This window comes from Xenopus laevis, chromosome 3S (assembly GCF_017654675.1).
Source record: "Xenopus laevis strain J_2021 chromosome 3S, Xenopus_laevis_v10.1, whole genome shotgun sequence".
Classification (NCBI taxonomy): Eukaryota; Metazoa; Chordata; class Amphibia; order Anura; family Pipidae; genus Xenopus; species Xenopus laevis.
Genome location: NC_054376.1, coordinates 115,596,407 through 115,615,047, shown reverse-complemented (window position 1 = coordinate 115,615,047; position 18,641 = coordinate 115,596,407). Strand labels below are relative to the sequence as shown.

General features: G+C 39.9%; 1 protein-coding gene across 3 annotated transcripts in view; it reads right to left on the bottom strand.

The window, feature by feature from the left end:
- myot.S (myotilin S homeolog) overlaps positions 1–18,641 on the bottom strand; it is a 47,907-nt gene that overhangs the window by 27,953 nt on the left and 1,313 nt on the right. The window contains exons 2-3 of one of the 3 annotated variants that reach the window (XM_018256214.2): positions 13,522–13,596; positions 6,069–6,329 (exon numbers count right to left, since the gene is read on the bottom strand). The gene's annotated coding sequence lies outside the window, so the exon portion shown is untranslated. Of the gene's footprint in view, positions 1–6,068; positions 6,330–13,521; positions 13,600–18,641 lie in introns of all 3 variants that reach the window. The other 2 variants (XM_018256213.2, XM_041588762.1) reach the window with 2 other exon arrangements.

Here is an 18,641-nt window from a genome sequence, read left to right as displayed (position 1 = left end):
CAAGGAGAGATACAATGAGGACTCTTTTTCAACAGTAAATGGACTAATCTCAAACTTAGAACACATTGATTGGGAGCTACTCACCTGCTGCAGTCATACTCCATTGAGGACATAACACTGCTACCTGCTAGAAACTGCAATGGCAAAGTTAATCGTTTTTGCTCTGTTTGCATGCACGGTGCTCCCTAAGGTAGTTACTTCCTTTAACCGTCCTATTGTCTGTCAGTATTCTATTTACATATCTTTTTCCCTGCTCCCTTCCACATACTCCAGCTCTTATACACTTTACAACTACTTGTACCACCTTCGTCCTCCAGTTACAAATAAGACCCGGATATGTCGTCACTTCAAATCCTCTTCCCACATCTTTTCCCTCTTTTACCTACTTTTGCTGGCTGCAGGGGATATCGCTCCAAACCCTGGACCCTGCTCCATACCAAGATATATTTGACCTTGTTTTCCTGCCAACAAATCTTCTCATTCCTCTACTTTCTCTAACCTTATTCAGATTCCGACTCTTCCTTCTTTCTGTCTTCCCTTTTCTTGTGAGTTTCTTAACACCCGCTCTTTAACTAATAAATCCACATTAATCCATGATCTTTTTTGCTCTAATTCACTTAGTCTTTTTGCACTAACAGAAACCTGGCTCTCACAGAATGATACCGCCGTTGAGGCTGCACTCTCTCATGGTGGTCTCTCTTTCTCTCACACCCTCTGAACCATTGGACGTGGTGGGGAGTAGGAATTCTCCTCTCGCTGTCGGTTCAAACCTATTCCTATTCCTCCAGCCTTCTCATCCATGCCCTTCAGATTTTCCACCCTGCAATCATTCTTGGGGATTTTAACTTCCACATTGATGATGCTTCACAACCCTGGCCCTCTCGTTTTCTCCGCCTAACCTCCTCCTTTGAGCTCCAGCAGTGGACAAACACCCCTATTCATAAGGATGGCCACTTTCTGGATCTAGTGTTTACTAAAAAACTCTCTCTCTCTGGTTTTAACAGTGAACCCTTTCCCCTTTCGATCACAATTTGGTTACATTTTCCATCTCTCACTCTCCGTGCCCACCTGCTTCTTCCCCCACTGTCGGGGATACACGTGACATTGACCTTCCAGCCTTAGCTCGGTCTTTCAGGTCCAGTCTCATTTCCCTAAATATGATGTCTGATCCTGATATCCTGGTAAGGGAGTATAATCACATACTATCCTTAACCATTCGCTCATTTGCCCCTTTACAGGCTAAGCGTACACATGCTCAGAACCCACGACCCTGGCTGAATTCACAAACCAGATTCTTGCGCTCCTGTACTAGATCTTCTGAACATATGTGGAAGAAATCCCATACACAAGCAGACTTTATTCACTATAAATTTCTATTGTCCTGCCTCAATTCTGCCTTGTCAAAGCAAGAGTACTACAGTTCCCTTATAAACAATCACAAATCCAACCCACAGCACCTGTTTTCTCTATTCAATACTCTTCTCCATCCCTCATCAACAGTATCACTCAACCTGATGCACTCTCCTTTGCTGATTTCTTTAAAGACAAAGTAGAGTCCATCCACAATCAGATCCCTACCTCTACTAATGTAAACCAGCTCCTCCTTCCTAAGCCCCCTTCTGCATGTCTTAATTCCTTCCCTCCAGTAACAATGTCTGAAGTCTCCAAGCTTCTCCTGTCCTCCCCACTCACAACTTGCCCCCTTGACCCTATGCCTTCTTCTCTGCTCAAACACTCTGTTGCAGAGCTTACACCACTACTTACCCACGTCTTCGATTCTTCTCTATTTTCTGGAACCTTCCCTTCTCCTTTCAAACAGGCCTGTGTAAAGCCTATTCTTATTATATTAACATGTATTTCTATAGCGCCAACATATTGCATATTCTTAAAAAGGCCACTTTTGACCCATCCTGTCTATCAAATTAACACCCTGTCTCCCTTCTGCCACTTGCCTCTAAACTCCTAGAGCGTATTGTGTTCTCCCGTATTACTAACTTTCTACACACCCATGATCTGTTGGACCCTCTGCAATCTGGTTTCTGGCCTGGTCACTTTACTAAGACTGCTTTGTGCAGAGTAAAAAACAATCTACAGGTTGCCAAAGCCAAAGGTCACTTCTCCATCCTTCTCCTCCTTGACCTATCATCTGCATTTGATACAGTTGACCACTCTCTCCTGATGCAGATTCTGTATTCGCTTGGCATCCGTAACCAGACTGCATCTTGGCTCTCTTATTACCTTTCTAACCAATCATTCACTGTCTCCTATGATAACAAAACCTCATCTCCAGTTCCACTTAATGTGGGGGTTCTGTACTTGGTCTGCTGTTGTTCTCCCTGTACACTCTGTCTTTGGGAGATCTCATCCATTCATTTGGCTTTAATTATCATGTGTATGCTGATGATACCCAAATATATTTATCCACCCCTTCATTAACAGCTGAAACAGAGGCTCAAATCTCTAACTGCCTCCTAACTATCTCAAATTGGATGAACCAGAGCCACCTCATACTGAACCTAACAAAAACTGAACTAATCATCTTTCCACCTAAGCCTGGTCCTACTTCCCTATTTACTATCTCTATTGATGGCTCATTAATCCTGTCAACTCAACACGCTGTCTGGGGGTAATCTTTGACTCATCTCTCTACTTCTCTGATCATATTAACACCACTGTCAAAACCTGTCACTTTTTCTTACGCAATATTGCCAAAATCCATCCGTTCCTTTCACCCGATACATCCAAGACGCTCATGCATGCTCTCATCCTATCCAGACTAGATTACTGTAACTACTAACTGGCCTCCCTAACTCCCATCTCTCCCCTCTACAGTCTGTATTAAACACTGCTGCAAGAATTATCCTCCTCTCATCAAAAAGCGTACAGGCCCCTCCACTGCTGAAGTCCTTATTATGGCTTCCTATAAAACAAAGAATAACTTATAAACTCCTCCTCATAACGTTCAAAGCCCTTCATTCCTCTGCACCTAACTACATCTCATCTCTTGTTTCTCTATATGTTCCTGCCCGAAACCTCCGCTCCTCTCAGGGCAACCGCTTTGTTGTACCCCCCACTACTACTGCTGTTTCCCGTAACAAACCTTTCTCTCTTGCGACTTCTTATATTTGGAATGCCATTCCTGAATCTCTCAGGAGAGAATCCTCCTCCAGTGTTTTTAAAACAAAACTCAAAGACTACCTCTGAGAGCACCTGGATAACACCTGAACTGGGAACTGGCACTTATATAACAGTGTAACAAACTGTAACCTACAGCACCTTAATACCCCTCTGAATTGTGTCTGTCTGTTACCCTCACATTTAGACTGTAAGCCCTACGTGGTAGTGTCCTCTAGCCTTTTTGTTTCCTTGACACTGAGCATTTAATCTGTATTGTAATTATATTTTATATTTATGTGAATTGTATTTCTAATAATGCACTTATTGTTACTTTTTATTTCAATGACCCCTTGCTTCTAATTTATCGTTTTGCTGTACAGTGCTTTGCCCTCAAGGAGTACTATACAAATAAAAATATACATACATACATACATATAATATATCCATGTTTTTGCTAGGTACAGTATATCTGTATATGCCAGTATAATCTACCCTCTAAATGCAAAAAAAATAAAACACTATTGGGATAACTATTATGCATGTATTGTAAATCTATAAATATTTCTTCGAACAATATTACGCAATTTTTGGAAACATTTAGGGGCACATTTACTTAGCTCGAGTGAAGGATTCGAATAAAAAAAACTTCGAATTTCGAAGTGTTTTTTGGGCTACTTCGACCATCGAATGGGCTACTTCGACCTTCGACTACTACTTCGACTTCGAATCGAACAATTCGAACTAAAAATCGTTCGACTATTCGACCATTCGATAGTCGAAGTACTGTCTCTTTAAGAAAAACTTCGACCCCCTACTTCGGCAGCTAAAAGCTACCGAAGTCAATGTTAGCCTATGGGGAAGGTCCCCATAGGCTTGCCTGAGATTTTTTGATCGAAGGATATTCCTTCGATCGTTGGATTAAAATCCTTCGAATCGTTCGATTCGAAGGATTTAATCGTTCGATCGAAGGAATAATCCTTCGATCGTTCGATCGCAGGATTTGCGCTAAATCGTTCGACTTCGATATTCGAAGTCGAACGATTTTAGTTCCTAGTCGAATATCGAGGGTTAATTAACCCTCGATATTCGACCCTTCATACATCTGCCCCTTTAAGTGATTTAGTTTGGGACACTCATAAATATATATTGTAATTTCATGCTAATAATGCTTATTAATGACTTTTTTTAAAAAACAGCTCTGACCCTGTCTGTATTAAATGCTTGAATCTATCTGCCATGTATGGCTGTGAGAATTGCTGCCCAAGTATTTCATTCCCCCTGCTGAAGCAGAGCTATTTGCTTACAACTGACTGACTTTCTATAAATACACTGACATGCACTGTATAGAGAGTACGAGATTTACTGTCTTTAGTGACCATGAAGCATAAATATAATGCTACTAACAAAATACTTACCTATTTAAAGTTAATTTGTATTGCTTATCCTTCCGTAATGTTCAAATTTAATTTACATTCAAAACCAATACCTAGTCGATAGGTTCACTGTCCATAACAATTACATATTAGATTTAAATGTACATATTTAAAGCTATTTAAAATACAAACTGGAGAGTAGCAGTAAATAAAACACTCACACAAAAGAAGACCAACTACAAATAGAACAGTGATCTTAAGGCTTTTATGTTAAAGCCCCCCTCAAATGTCCAACCTATGGTAAAAGCCCTGCTTAGACTAAAAAGCCTAAACTTGATAAATGTTTTTTTCAAACTAAAAGTTACTATTTTACTCCCTGTCCATAAAGTGTCAGATAATGAGCTATATATACATTTCTCTGTACTTCTTGTATTACATAGAATAGAGAGGGAATTCCATATACAGTTGGATTAATTAAAACTTAGGGTCAGACAAACCTTACAATAAGAGTGGAAAATGGAAAGCTTATATTGAATATACTACTATTATTAAGGCAGGCTTAAACTGTGCTGCTATTCTGGGTCATAAAAATGTTCTGGATCTCAAATATGGTTTGTAAATGTTTCATGTGCTGTTCCTTCAGTCTGAGGAAACCCCTCTCATGCCTCCTGCTCCCTATGCCATATCTATCATATTCCTATCCAGTCAGCAGAGTTCCATGTTTGCCTTCTTCCTGCAATTGCAATGGGTTGCTACATTCTGGATCAAAAGTATTGTCAGAAGAAGCGATTTTCTGCAGGTAACAAAACAGCCATATCTCTTTGGCCAGATTTATTTACAGTATTTGTCTTCTAATATAATACCTTAATGCTGATAGTTTTATGAAAGTTACATGAGAAGACTATGAATTCGGATTAATATCTTAAAGTTCCAGGAATGCAACAGTGAATATCTGAAAGGTAACAAATGCAAATATAAGCACTGGCCCTTGTCCAAATAAAACTGATGACATGTTAGAGCACTGCTGCAAAGTTGCAGATAACTTCTTATTCTTCAAAAACAAAAAACAACAACTATTGATCCTGTGTTTTAGCATTTCTGTATTGTATTATTGCCCTATCATGTCCTTGAAAGTTCCAAGGTGTCTGTTTTATTAAAATATAGTAGGGATTGATCCTGATATCCGTACAGTCTCTTATTGTTCCTCCTTTCATATTCCTAACAGACGGCATTTAAAAACAACACCAAATTCAATACATTTCACATAATATAACTATTGTAAAATAAAAAAAACATGAATTCTGTTTAAAATAAAAATGCATTGTATTTGTAATATGTAATATATTTGATCATAATGTAATGCGTTATATGCATGACTTAAGAATGCATTATTGATCAAAATATGCATTGTAGTGTAAACAGCAGTTAAAAATGTAAAGACAAAATAATATGTTGTTAATCTACTTGAAAAACATTATTTTATCACAACTCTAAACTCGGTTATATTAATCAATGTAATCAAATTTATGAGGATCTGAAACATGCACAACTGATTGGTAGTAAAATGAAGTTTCTTACCTCATTCAGCGAGCCTACATTAAAAACATGGTTGGTGGTCAGTGGCATGTGCTAGACTGTAGGTTTAGTACTGAAAGTGTGCAGACAACTGTTAGTATTAAGTTACAGCTGACGTGCTATGGTTAGCCTTCAGATCATTATGTCTGCATAAGAGTCACTTTTCAAATGACACATTTGCAGTTGCAGCCTTCTAGGAGTTTGCATTTCCATAACACATTGGAGTCTGTTTATTCCACTGCTACTTCTTCTGCAAGTTCAGATCTAAAAGGTTAGGGGGAAAAGAGGCAAGAAATAATAGATTTCAGCCTTTGCAAAGCTCCCTCCATAGTGACCAAAGGAAAGAAGAAAAAAATAATCTCATAATTCACTACAAGTTCCATTTAATGTCTGTGATCTCATATCTGCTATATTACTACACTATTCCTGCAAAATGAATATGCCTACAAAACCATGGCCAGAGTTTTAGGAAGTGATTGACCCTACAGTAACAGGCTAAAAAATGTCCTGACTTCCACTGGCTACAGATTATATTAGCATGAATAGTAAATTATTTGTTATTTTGATACAATGGGGTGTCATGCTGGACCACAGGTGAGTGGCTAGCAGGTATGAGTCTCCTTGCTGTGTAACACGGATACAGCGGGTATTTAAGGTGCTGATAAACTGGAAACATGTTGTCATGTAGAATAAAGATTTATTAACGCAAATTCAGGCAATACAGCTGTAAAATGCAAAAGAATAATAGATGTCCTTTTACCGGGCCAGTGGTCAGAGGCAGGTAGGGTTGCCACCTTTTCTGGAAAAAAATACCGGCCTTCCTATATATTTATCGTTTTTCCCTATTAAGCATAATTTTTACCAGCCAGGCCGGTTAATATACCGGCCAGGTGGTAACCCTAGAGGCAGGCTGCAGACAAGATTGATCCAATAAACGGGCAGAAGGACAGGACTGGCTCAAACTAGGAGAGTCTGGTAAACTGGCAGAGGTCTGGGGCAGGCTGAGGTCAAATTCTAAGGAGATCAATAGTCAATTGGAACTGGAACAGGGAAGAGGAGCACAAAGCAGAGAATCAGGAAGGACAAGGACAGGAACAGGGAACAAGGCAGGAACCAGGCACAGGAGGCACAGGAGTCACAGGAGCAAGGAGACACAGGAGCAAAAAAAAAAATTATGCTTATCCCCATGCACTGCCTATGGCCAATGCTAAAGCTCTATTTAGGGAATCTCTAAGGAATGACTACCACATGACTACATAAGTGCCTGCTACAGGTAGCATATTTTTCATGTGTATGGGAAGCAGATGCAGGTAGGGAAGGGATTTTTGAATAAATAAAATGCCATGCTATCTCTTTCTTGCACCATGTGAGACAATGTATAAAATAGAATAGAAAGGAAAGAGAGAGGAAGATGCATTTTTATATCTTGAAATAAAAATTTTCATTTGTTCCCAATGAGCATAGTGCAATGCTTACATAGTAACATAGTAAGTTAGGTTGAAAAAAGACACACGTCCATCGAGTTCAATCTTTTTACTTTTTTAACCTGCTTAACTGCCAGTTGATCCAGAGGAAGGCAAAAAAAACCCATCTGAAGCCTCTCCAATTTGCCTCAGAGGGGGAAAAATTCCTTCCTGGCTCCAAAATGGCAATGGGACCAGTCCCTGGATCAACTTGTACTATGAGCTATCTCCCATAACCCTGTATTCCCTCACTTGCTAAAAAGCCATCCAACCCCTTCTTAAAGCTATCTAATGTATCAGCCAGTACAACTGGTTCAGGGAGAGAATTCCACATCTTCACAGCTCTCACTGTAACAAACCTTCCGAATATTTAGGCAGAACCTCTTTTCTTCTAATCGGAATGGGTGACCTTGCGTCAGCTGGAATAACCTACTGGTAAATAAAGCATTAGAGAGATTATTATATGATCTCCTTATATATTTATACATAGTTATCATATCACCCCTTAAGCGCCTCTTCTCCAGCGTGCTTCTTTAAATCAACACATGTATGTGAGTTTGTATAAGATTAATGGCAAGATAATAATGTGAGTTGAATTACATACCTGTTGCAATTTATATTGTGGACAATGACAAGGCATTTCAGGCAGGGTTGGACTGGGCCACGACAAAACACAGTGCGTATGTGCGCATGCAGCAGCCCAGTGGGCCCTGAGCCCCCCAGTCCGACCCTGATTTCAGGCCTTTTGATGTCCATAATGTTAAAGTGGCAAAATGCATTGTGTGTCATTCCCTACATCAGTGCGGTCCAACGTCTGTGGTACTGAGGGCAGAATATTTCTGGTGTACATGGTGGAGGGCCGATAATGAAAGCCAGTGTTGACCACTCCTGCTTTTAAACTACACCCATTTAAATCACCCCCATGCTAACTGAAGAACTTTTAAGACCATGTCCACATTAATTGTGGTAGCACACCAAAAAACCAAATGGTTGGTGCCCACTGCAGGAATTTAACTTATTATTCATATGTGAAAATGTCATACCCTTAAATATACCATAAGCATACCATTAAATCCATGTGCCTCATCCTCTCCTGTGGATTACACAGCACCCCCAGCACACGATTTAACACCTCAGGCACCGATAACAACAATTTTCAAATGCTACCCACAGGGTACAAAGTATGGCAAACAGAGTATGACACACGCAGTAAGCATAGGGAAGGCACCATTATGACTGGCAAGTCGGCACTGGCTGACATGAGGGCAAGTAAGGCACAAGTTCATAGTGCATAGGTATTCAATACATGCAGTTCTGTCCCAATTTAAGTTGCCACCAATAAAAAAAAACTACTCCCACTTACAGTGGCGTAACTAGTTGTTACTGGGCCCCATAGCAAATTCAATTTAGGGCCCCAAAACATTTATAAGTTGGCCTATTTTACCAAGATATATTAAAATTGCTAATTAATTAGGGTCTCACTGGGCCCCCTACACTCCTGGGCCCCCCTGCAGGGTCTGCTTCCTCTATAGTTACGCCCCTGCCCACTTAACTTTCAGCATATCCTGCAAAAGTAAAAAAGGATAAAAACAAAGTTTAATTATGGAGGAATTTCAGTGGTGCTGGATATAAATAAAATCTTTTTGTACCTCTCCCTAATGCTCAGGGGAAAGTCGTTGAACCCCTTTCAGTACAGCAAGATAAAATATAATACTCTGAGATACTTACACTGTTATACATGTAGTGGCACACATCACTGCTATACAGAAACACACACCTCCTAACAAATACACCCAAATACACACAACTGCACATATAGACAGACACAGTTCAACAGAACAGACAGGGAGATGATTATTCAAGCAGTCACCGAGTTCCTTTACAGGATATTTCAAAACCCACCGTGTATTTTCTCCTGCCCTTTGCACTGAACCTCCGTACAATTCCCAGGGTTCTAACAGATGTAACAGAGAATTGTCAAAAGTTGTCAAGTCTTGTCAAGGTTAATCAAGGTCAGACAGACAGTACACAACAAAATATAGTACATTTCCTAACATATGGCACATAAACTATACAGTGGTCACATGTGTAGGACAATATAAGACCTCTATTTTATTTAATGAAGGTTTCCCAGGCATGTGTAGTGTAATGTAGTTTATGCTGCATATATATGTCCATTGTACTTTAACTTGGCACCATATGCAAATTAGGCATCGCTAGAGTAACTTCACTTTGCTTGACGAATTAACGCTAGTGCAACTTTGCTACCTTTCACCTCCCTGGGCACAACTTCAGATTTTAGTGAATTTGAGCAGCCCCGGTGAAACTACACCTGGCGAAGTTTGGTGAAGTGCAGCAAAGCCATCACAATCACATTTTCGGCGCTTAGTGAATTTGCCCCTAAGATCCTTCTCATTTAAGGAAACTCCCAACACACTGCCATTTAGTGTATAATTTGCATTTATATTATTTTTGCCAAAGTGCATAACCTTGCATTTATCAACATTGAACCTCATTTTCCAGTTTGCTGCCCAGTTTCCCAACTTAGACAAATCACTCTGCAAACAGGCCCGGATTTGTGGAAAGGCCACCTAGGCATGGGCCTAGGGTGGAAGGATTTTAGGGGGCGGCATGCTGCCCAACCAAACCCACATTGGTTCAAAAACACTGGGGATGCGCTGGAGATACAATCATTTTTTAAATTTCCCATGCGCCAATCAGCATTGCTCCAGTCCAGATGAAAATTTGCTCGAATAAAGGGGCCATGAATGGCAGTGGGCCTAGGGGTGCCTACTATGTAAATCCCTGTCTACAAAGTGGCAGCATCCTGCATGGAACCTATAGTTCTGCACAATTTAGTATCATCTTCAAAAATAGAAACATTACTTTCAATGCCCACCTCCAGGTCATTAATAAACAAGTTGAAAAGCAAGGGACCTAGTACAGAGCCCTGCGGTACTCCACTAACAACACTGGTCCAATTAGAAAATGTTCCATTTACCACCACTCTTTGTAGTGTATCTTTTAGCCAGTTCTCTTTCCAGGTACAAATACTATGTTCCAGGCCAACATTCCTTAATTTAACTAGCAACCTTTTGTGTGGCACTGTATCAAATGCTTTAGCAAAGTCTAAGTAAATCACATCCACTGCCATCCCAGAATCGAGGTCCCTGCTTGCCTTCTCATAAAAAGAAATTAAGTCTGGCAAGATCTATTACACATTAAACCATGCTGGCACAAACTCATAGGGGGTTATTTATCAAAATCAGAATTTATCTCAATATTTTCTGAAAAGATCTCCGACCAAATCCGCGCAGGTTTTTTGGGCTTATTTATGAATACACTTTCCTGAAAATTTAGTTTCTGAGAAAAAATCTGATTTTCACAATTTTTTCGGATTTTTCATCCAAGTTTTGCATGAAAAACTTTGGGGTATTGCCAAAAACCCAGCGCACTATTGACTTATATGCAACCTCGACAGGTCTGAGATTGTGGATTTTCAGATTCTGACTTGTCCATCCTCTGGGTTTAATAAATTCCGATTTTATATAAAAAAAATCATAGTATTGTTATTTGCTATGAAGTCTTATCCTTTATTAACCCTTCGAAAAGCTTTCCTACCACTGATGCCAGACTAACTGGCCTATAGTTTTGAGGCTAAGAAGGAGATCCTTTTTGAATAGCGGCACCACATTAGCAGTTCGCCAGTCTCTCTGCACTATGCTAGACCTCAAAGAATCCTAAAAAATTCAAGTAAAGAGGTTTGGCAATCACAGAGCTAAGCTCGCTAAGTAACCTGGGATGAATACCATCTGGCCCAGGACCTTTGTTTATCTTAACATGTTCTAGTCTCTTTTTAATTTCTTCATGTGTGAACCATGCATCATTAGTTGTATTACTAGAATTGGGACTATTAATAAGCAAACCTTCATTAGCTGGTTCCTCATTTGTGTTTTGACAGACAAAAAATAAGAGTTCAGAATCTGAGCTTTTTTTTTTCGCATCAACTAGCTGATCCTCCTCTGATATTAAAGGTCCCACCCCTTCCTGCTTCATTTTTTTACTATTAACATATTTAAAATATCATTTTGAATTCTTTTGCTGCAATATCCTTTTCCGTATCGATTTAAGCTTGCCTTTTAGCTTGTTTGCATGATTTATTGGCCTCATTTATGTACCTTATAAATGATTCGGCTGTCCCAGCTAACTTGAAAGCCATAAAAGCACATCTTTTCTTACCCACCTCAACACCAACACTTCTATTGAACCAAAAAGGTTTTGCTTTGCCACAACGTTCCTTGCTCACAAGGGAAATATACTGACAGGTATATTTATTAATCAGCATTTTTGTTCCGTGTTTAACCCTGTGAAAAGCATTTCCCACTTAATATGTTGCAGAGATGCCCTTATACTGTCAAAGTTTGCACATCTGAACTAGTGTTTTAGTTACTCCCTTATAGAATTGCCTCTGCAACAGAATCTCAAAGGAGACCATGTTATGATCACTATTCCCTAAATGCCCACACAAATGTTAGAGATGAGTTCAGTATTATTAGTTATTACAAGATCCAAAAGAGAGTTATTCCTAGTAGGTTCATGAACGAGCTGGAATAAAAAGTTGTCATTCAGCATATTTACAAACCTACTAGCTTTTTCTGTCTTGGCAACCCCATTACCCCAGTCAATGTCTGGATATAGCAACAACTTGACCTAATTGTGAAGCCGCTTGTATCTGCAAGAGTAGCTGGGCTTCATACGCGTCACTTATACGAGGTGGTTTATAACATACACCAATGATAATTCTCTTTGTAACCTTTTGCCCAGTCAAAATCTCTACCCAGAGGGATTCCACTCCCTCACCAGTGCCAGAAATGGTTATTTCTTTAGTGCACGGCTTTAATTCAGGCTTTACTTACAAACACACTCCTCCACCCTTTTTAATCCCTCCGTCCCTCCTAAAAAGGGTGTAACCATTTAAATTCACAGTCCGGTCACATGTTTCATCCCACCAGGTCTCAGTGATACCTGAGCAGGTATACAGGTTAGCTGATGATACAGAACTATGCAGGACAATGAAATTGTTGTGATATGTTCAGCTCAGAAAGAGTGAGAAGGGTAATGTGATGTTTTCTAATCAGTCTTCAGTTATTTTTCCCCCCCCCCCCCGGACTGTAGATAGTCAGCCATAAAGACCAGCAGGTGGCACTGTTTGTTACAAAATGCAACATATTGGTTTATTAAAATAGTCTAAAATTGTCTGGAGATGGCTAAGGGGCGATATGACAACTATGTATAAATATATGGGGACTAGTGATTCACCAGGCATGGATTTGCGTTGAATTTCTGCACTTCGCTGACTGCGAATGCATTTGGACAAAAGAGTCGCACGTGTAAAAATTATCATTCGCGTCAAAATTGTTGCGCGTCAAAATTATTTTGACGCCTATTGACTTCAATGCGTTTCGTGAATTTTTTTCAGAGTTTCGCAGACTTTTTGGCAAAGCGAAACTGGAAAGATTTGCTCTTCACTAATGGGGACATACTCTTTGATGTCTTATATACCAGCAGATCCTTCGAGAGATCTTAAGAGAATCCTTCGAGATCAGAGTAAAAAGGTTTCATCTTAAGGTGCAATAAAGTTTTTTAAAGTGGGAGTTGTGTAACTATAGAATTCTCTTCCTGAATGGTAATACTGAAAAATAAAAGGTAGTTTAAAAAAAAACTCTTATACAGAGTTGATGCAGGAACTAGTCATATTCCCCTTTTGCAATAAATAGGAAAACTTTTCGGTAACCTTGATATGGGGTTTTTCAGTTCTGGATCAATTAGAAATGTGTCTCGTTTCGCATGGAGAAAAGGTTGTATTGGTTTTTAATCATCCCCATCTCCTCAGTGGCTCGACCCGATCCCCTCAGTGGTTCATCCCTCCATATCAATTGAGTTTAGATTGCATGTTTGCATTAATAGATAGTGTGGCTGTTGCAGATATTTACCCCTTTGTGCTCCTGTTTAGGCATCTGCTGATCCTCTATGAATGAATGTCACCACCCAGAAAGCAATCCGCCTGCCTGCTGGAAGAAGAAGACCACAGTTAGGAACTTTTTTTTTGTATGGAGGCAAATGCAGTCCTGGAAAGCAAGGGAGAAGGGCCCTCTGTATATATTAGCCAGAGAAGAGGTCTGGATCTCCAGCCTACACCATTGACGATAATCAGTCATGCCTTAAACTGCCTTACACACAGGGCCGGATTTACATAGTGGGTGCCCCTAGGCCCACTGACGTTCGTCGCCCCTGTCCCCCCCTATTCGTGCAAATTCTCATCATCAATGGGGATTGGCGCATGGGAAATTTAGAAAATGATTGTATCTCAAGCGCATCTCCAGTGGTTTTAAACCAATGTGGGTGTGGTTGGGCAGCATGCCGCCCCCCTAAAATCCTGCCACCCTAGGCCCGGGCCTAGGTGGCCTTTCCACAAATCCGGGCCTGCTTACACAGATACCCCCAAGTCGTAACCCAAGTCACTGAGTATGGAAATACAGAGGAACTCCAGTGTATAGACCCCCCCAAGGGCACACAACTGAGCCATCATTGATTATCACTTGATTTATGAGGGTTTAAAAGGAACATGTCTTGCTTAGCATTTGCCAAGTAGGAACAGCTGTTTTTCTATCAATGACAGGTTCTTTAGGAAAACTAGCACTATGTGTTCATAGGAATTCTGGGACTAAGCTGAACTTCATAGTGGTTATATCCTTCTGGAGTACCTAAGGTAAAATCTCATGTTCTTGAATCAATGGTATTGAGACAATTGGATAGATTTATAGTGTGATTTATAGGGATGCACCGAATCCACTATTTTGGATTCGGCCGAACCCCCGAATCCTTCGTGAAAGATTTGACCGAATACCGAACCGAATCCTAATTTACATATGCAAATCAGGGGTGGGAAGGGGGAAAACCTTTTTTACTTCCTTGTTTTGTGACAAAAAGTCACGCAATTTCCCTCCCTGTCCCTAATTTGCATATGCAAATTAGGATTTGGATTCGGTTCGGCCGGGCAGAAGGATTCGGCCTAAACCGAATCATGCTAAAAAAGGCCGAATCCTGACCGAATTCCGAACCAAATCCTGGATTCGGTGTATCCCTAGTGATTTACCAACCCGTGGCCAAAATGTACCCATCTAGGTTCATGTCCACATAATTCCATAAAGCAATACATGTACCAAATAAAGTAAGCAGTCACTTGGGTTGAACGTAGCAGAGGTTGATTGACCAAATCAATTTTTGTGCTAGGGCAAGCCACACACAGATATGCTACAGTTCAGATATTTTATAAGATGTGTGCATGGAGGAAATGTATGGGGACTTTACTAATTCGCTGGTGCTACTTTAATAAGAAAAACTGGTGAGTTTGCTTCAGAAACACTACTATAGTTTATATAAATAAGCTGCTGTGTAGCAATGGGGGCAGCCATTCAAAGGAGAAAAGGCTCAGGTCACACAGCAGATAAGCTCTGTAGAACATAATGGTGTTATCTGTTATCCACTATTTAACCTGTGCCATATAGACTTTTTTAAATTTCTGCCATTGCTACACAGCAGCTTGTTTATATGAACTATAGTAGTGTTTCTGAAGCAAACACATCAGTTTTACCAGTGCAGGGCAACACTACATGATATTTTCACTACTTTAAAACACTTTCATTTTTTGGTGTTACTGTTCCTTTAAAACTGCCAGGTGTCTGATGTCATTTACTGTATATCAATAAGGAAGAGAGCTACAAATAGAGGTATGGGATCCATTATCTGGAAACCAGTTATCCAGAAAGCTCGAATAATGGAAAGGCCATCTCCCATAGACTCTGTTTTATACAAATAATCCAGATTTTTTAAAATGGTTTCCTTTTTCTCTGTAATAATAAAATCGTACCACGTACTTGATCCCAACTAAGATATTGAAAGCAAAACCAGAATATTGAGTTAATTTAATGTTTACATGATTTTCTAGCAGATTTAATGGATGAAGATCCAAATTATGGAAAGACCTGTTATCCGGAAACCCCCAGGTCCCAAGCATTCTGGATAATAGATTCCATACCTGTATAAAAAATGTATCTGGATATATGTTATATTTACTGTATAAAGTGAATAATGTACCCCCTCTTGTAAAATATAAGGATATTAGTTACCGAGGAGTTTCATGACCATATAAAAGCACGAGGCCAAAGGCTGAGTGTTTATATACAGGTCATGGAACTCCAAGGTAACTTCTAATATCCTAATATTTTGGAACTGGGGGTACTTTATTTATTATAATACACAAATTTCAGTGAGTCATGTGACAGGAATGACATCAGAACTCACCGTTTATAACTGATGACATCAGAACTCACCTCATTTACAAGATATTCATGGCTTGTGTATTATATAGTGAATAAAGTACCCCCTCTTGTAAAATATAAGGATATTATTAGTTACCGAGGAGTTTCATGACCATATAAAAACACGAGGCCGAAGGCCGAGTGTTTTTATACAGGTCATGGAACTCCGAGGTAACTTCTAATATCCTCATATTTTACAACTGGGGGTACTTTATTTATTATAATACACAAATTTTAGTGAGTCATCTGACAGAAATGACATCACTACTCACCGTTTATAACTGATGACATCACTACTCACCGTTTATAAGGATATAATTTACAGGATTTTCATGGCTTTTGTGTATTATATAGTGAATAAAGTACCCCCTCTTGTAAATTATAGGGATATTATAAGTTACCAAGGTGTTTCATTTATACAGGTCATGGAACTCCAAGGTAACTTCTAATATCCTTATAATTTACAAGAGGGGGTACTTTATTTATTATAATACACACGTTTCAGTGAGTCATGTGACAGAAATGACATCAGAACTCACTGTTTATAACTGATGACATCAGAACTCACCGTTTATAAAGATATAATTTACAAGATATTCATGGCTTTTGTGTATTATATAGTGAATAAAGTACCCCCTCTTGTAAAATATAAGGATATTAGAAGTTACCGAGCAGTTTCATGACCATATACAGGTCATGGAACTCCGAGGTAACTTCTAATATCCTCATATTTTTCAGCTGGGGGTACTTTATTTATTATAATACACAAGTTTCAGTGAGTCATGTGACAGAAATGACATCAGAACTCACCGTTTATAACTGATGACATCAGAACTCACCGTTTATAAGGATATAATTTACAAGATATTCATGGCTTTTGTGTATTATAAGGATATAATTTACAAGATATTCATGGCTTTTGTGTATTATAGCCTTATAAACAGTGAGTACTGATGTCATCAGTTATAAACGGTGAGTAGTGATGTCATTTCTGTTACAAGACTCGCTGAAACTTGTGTATTATAATAACTTAAATCCCCCCCTGTTGAAAAATATGAGGATATTAGAAGTTACCTCGGAGTTCCATGACCTGTATAAAAATCTGTGTTTTTATATGGTCATGAAACTCCTCGGTAAGTAACTTATAATATCCTTATAATTTACAAGAAGGGGTACTTTATTCACTATATAAATGGTAATATCATCGATTATAGTTGCTGCTTTGTGATGTCATTTCTGTCACGTAACTCACTAAAATGTGTGTACTATAATAATAAATAATTTACCCCCTCTTGTATAATATGAGTATATTAAAAGTCCCTGAGGACTTCCATGACCTGTATAAATGTCCTGCAAATTGGTGACAAAGGGATACATTATTGACTAAATACGAATTCTGACTTCCTGGAATGAGGAGTTGATTGATTAACAGACCTGGAGGAGAACTGACTGCTAAATTGCTTCATGAGTCAGAACCAGGAAAGAGAGAGCGCGGAGAACAGAAAGGAATAAATACATAGTGAGTTAAGTTGAAAAAAGACACACCTCAGTCAAGTTCAACCTTTTAACTCTATTTTACCCTGCCAGTTGATCCAGAGGAAGGCAAAATTTGAAGCCTCTCCAATTTGCCTAAGAGGGGGGAAAATTCCTTCCTGACCAGTCCCTGGCGAAGATCCGCATATGTGTCCATGCACTAAAGCCAATGTATCAGCTGACTAGATACTGCTTTCAGCGCTGGCTGAGAGTACAGTTGCCACCTGCCAGGCCGGTAAAAATTAAGCTTGATCCCAATGTTATAATTAGGGGAAATCCAGAAAAATATAGGAAGGCTGGTATTCTTTTCAAGAAAAGGTGGAACCCTAGCTTGGCACCCCAGGCAACCCGACAGGCCACGTGGCCCCCCCCACACACACACACACAAGCTGTGCGCAAATGAGGACACACGTGCTAGGCGTGTGCGGCCGTGCACAAACAAACCTGCGTCAACATTCTCTGATGTCAGAGCAGGGCCGGGCAATGCCGGCTGGTCGCCCCAGGCAACCCAGCCAGCGACTTCGCACTCTGCCCTCCGGTGCATCTGTGAGCAGGAGGTGGCGTGTGCCTTTTTCAGTGGCGGACTAGGGGTAGGCTGTTTATGAGGTACATTCCTGGCGCCCCCCAAGCTTTGTGCCCTAGACACCTGCCTCTTTTGCCTACCCCTAGTTCCGGCCCTGAATCAGAGAGCAGCACCTGCTTGAAGGAGAACTAAAGCTTAACTAAATAAGAAGGCTAGAAATGTTGCACATTCTGTTTTGGGCTTCTGTACCAGCCCAAGGTAACCACAGCCCTTTAGCAGTAAAGATCTGTGTCTACAAAGATGCCCCAGTAGCTCCCCATCTTCTGCTGATTCACTGCACATGCTCTGTGCTGCCATCACTTACTGAGCTTAGGGACCCAAGCATAATATACAGTACACATAGAATAGAAATGTCACAATATAAGGCTGATTAGTTATTAATACAGATAATAACTACATGGCAGCACAGAAACCAGTGCAATTAGCATCAGAATTTAATAATCAGCCCTGTAGCATCAGCTTATATTACAGACCAACCTCATTTTCTGCTGGATAATTAGTGACGAGCCCTAAGCTTAGCTTCTCAACAGCTGCTCAGAGCCCACTGAGCATGTGAGTGTCACAGACACTTTCCAAGATGGTGACCCCCTGTGACAAGTTTAAAGTCCTGGATCAT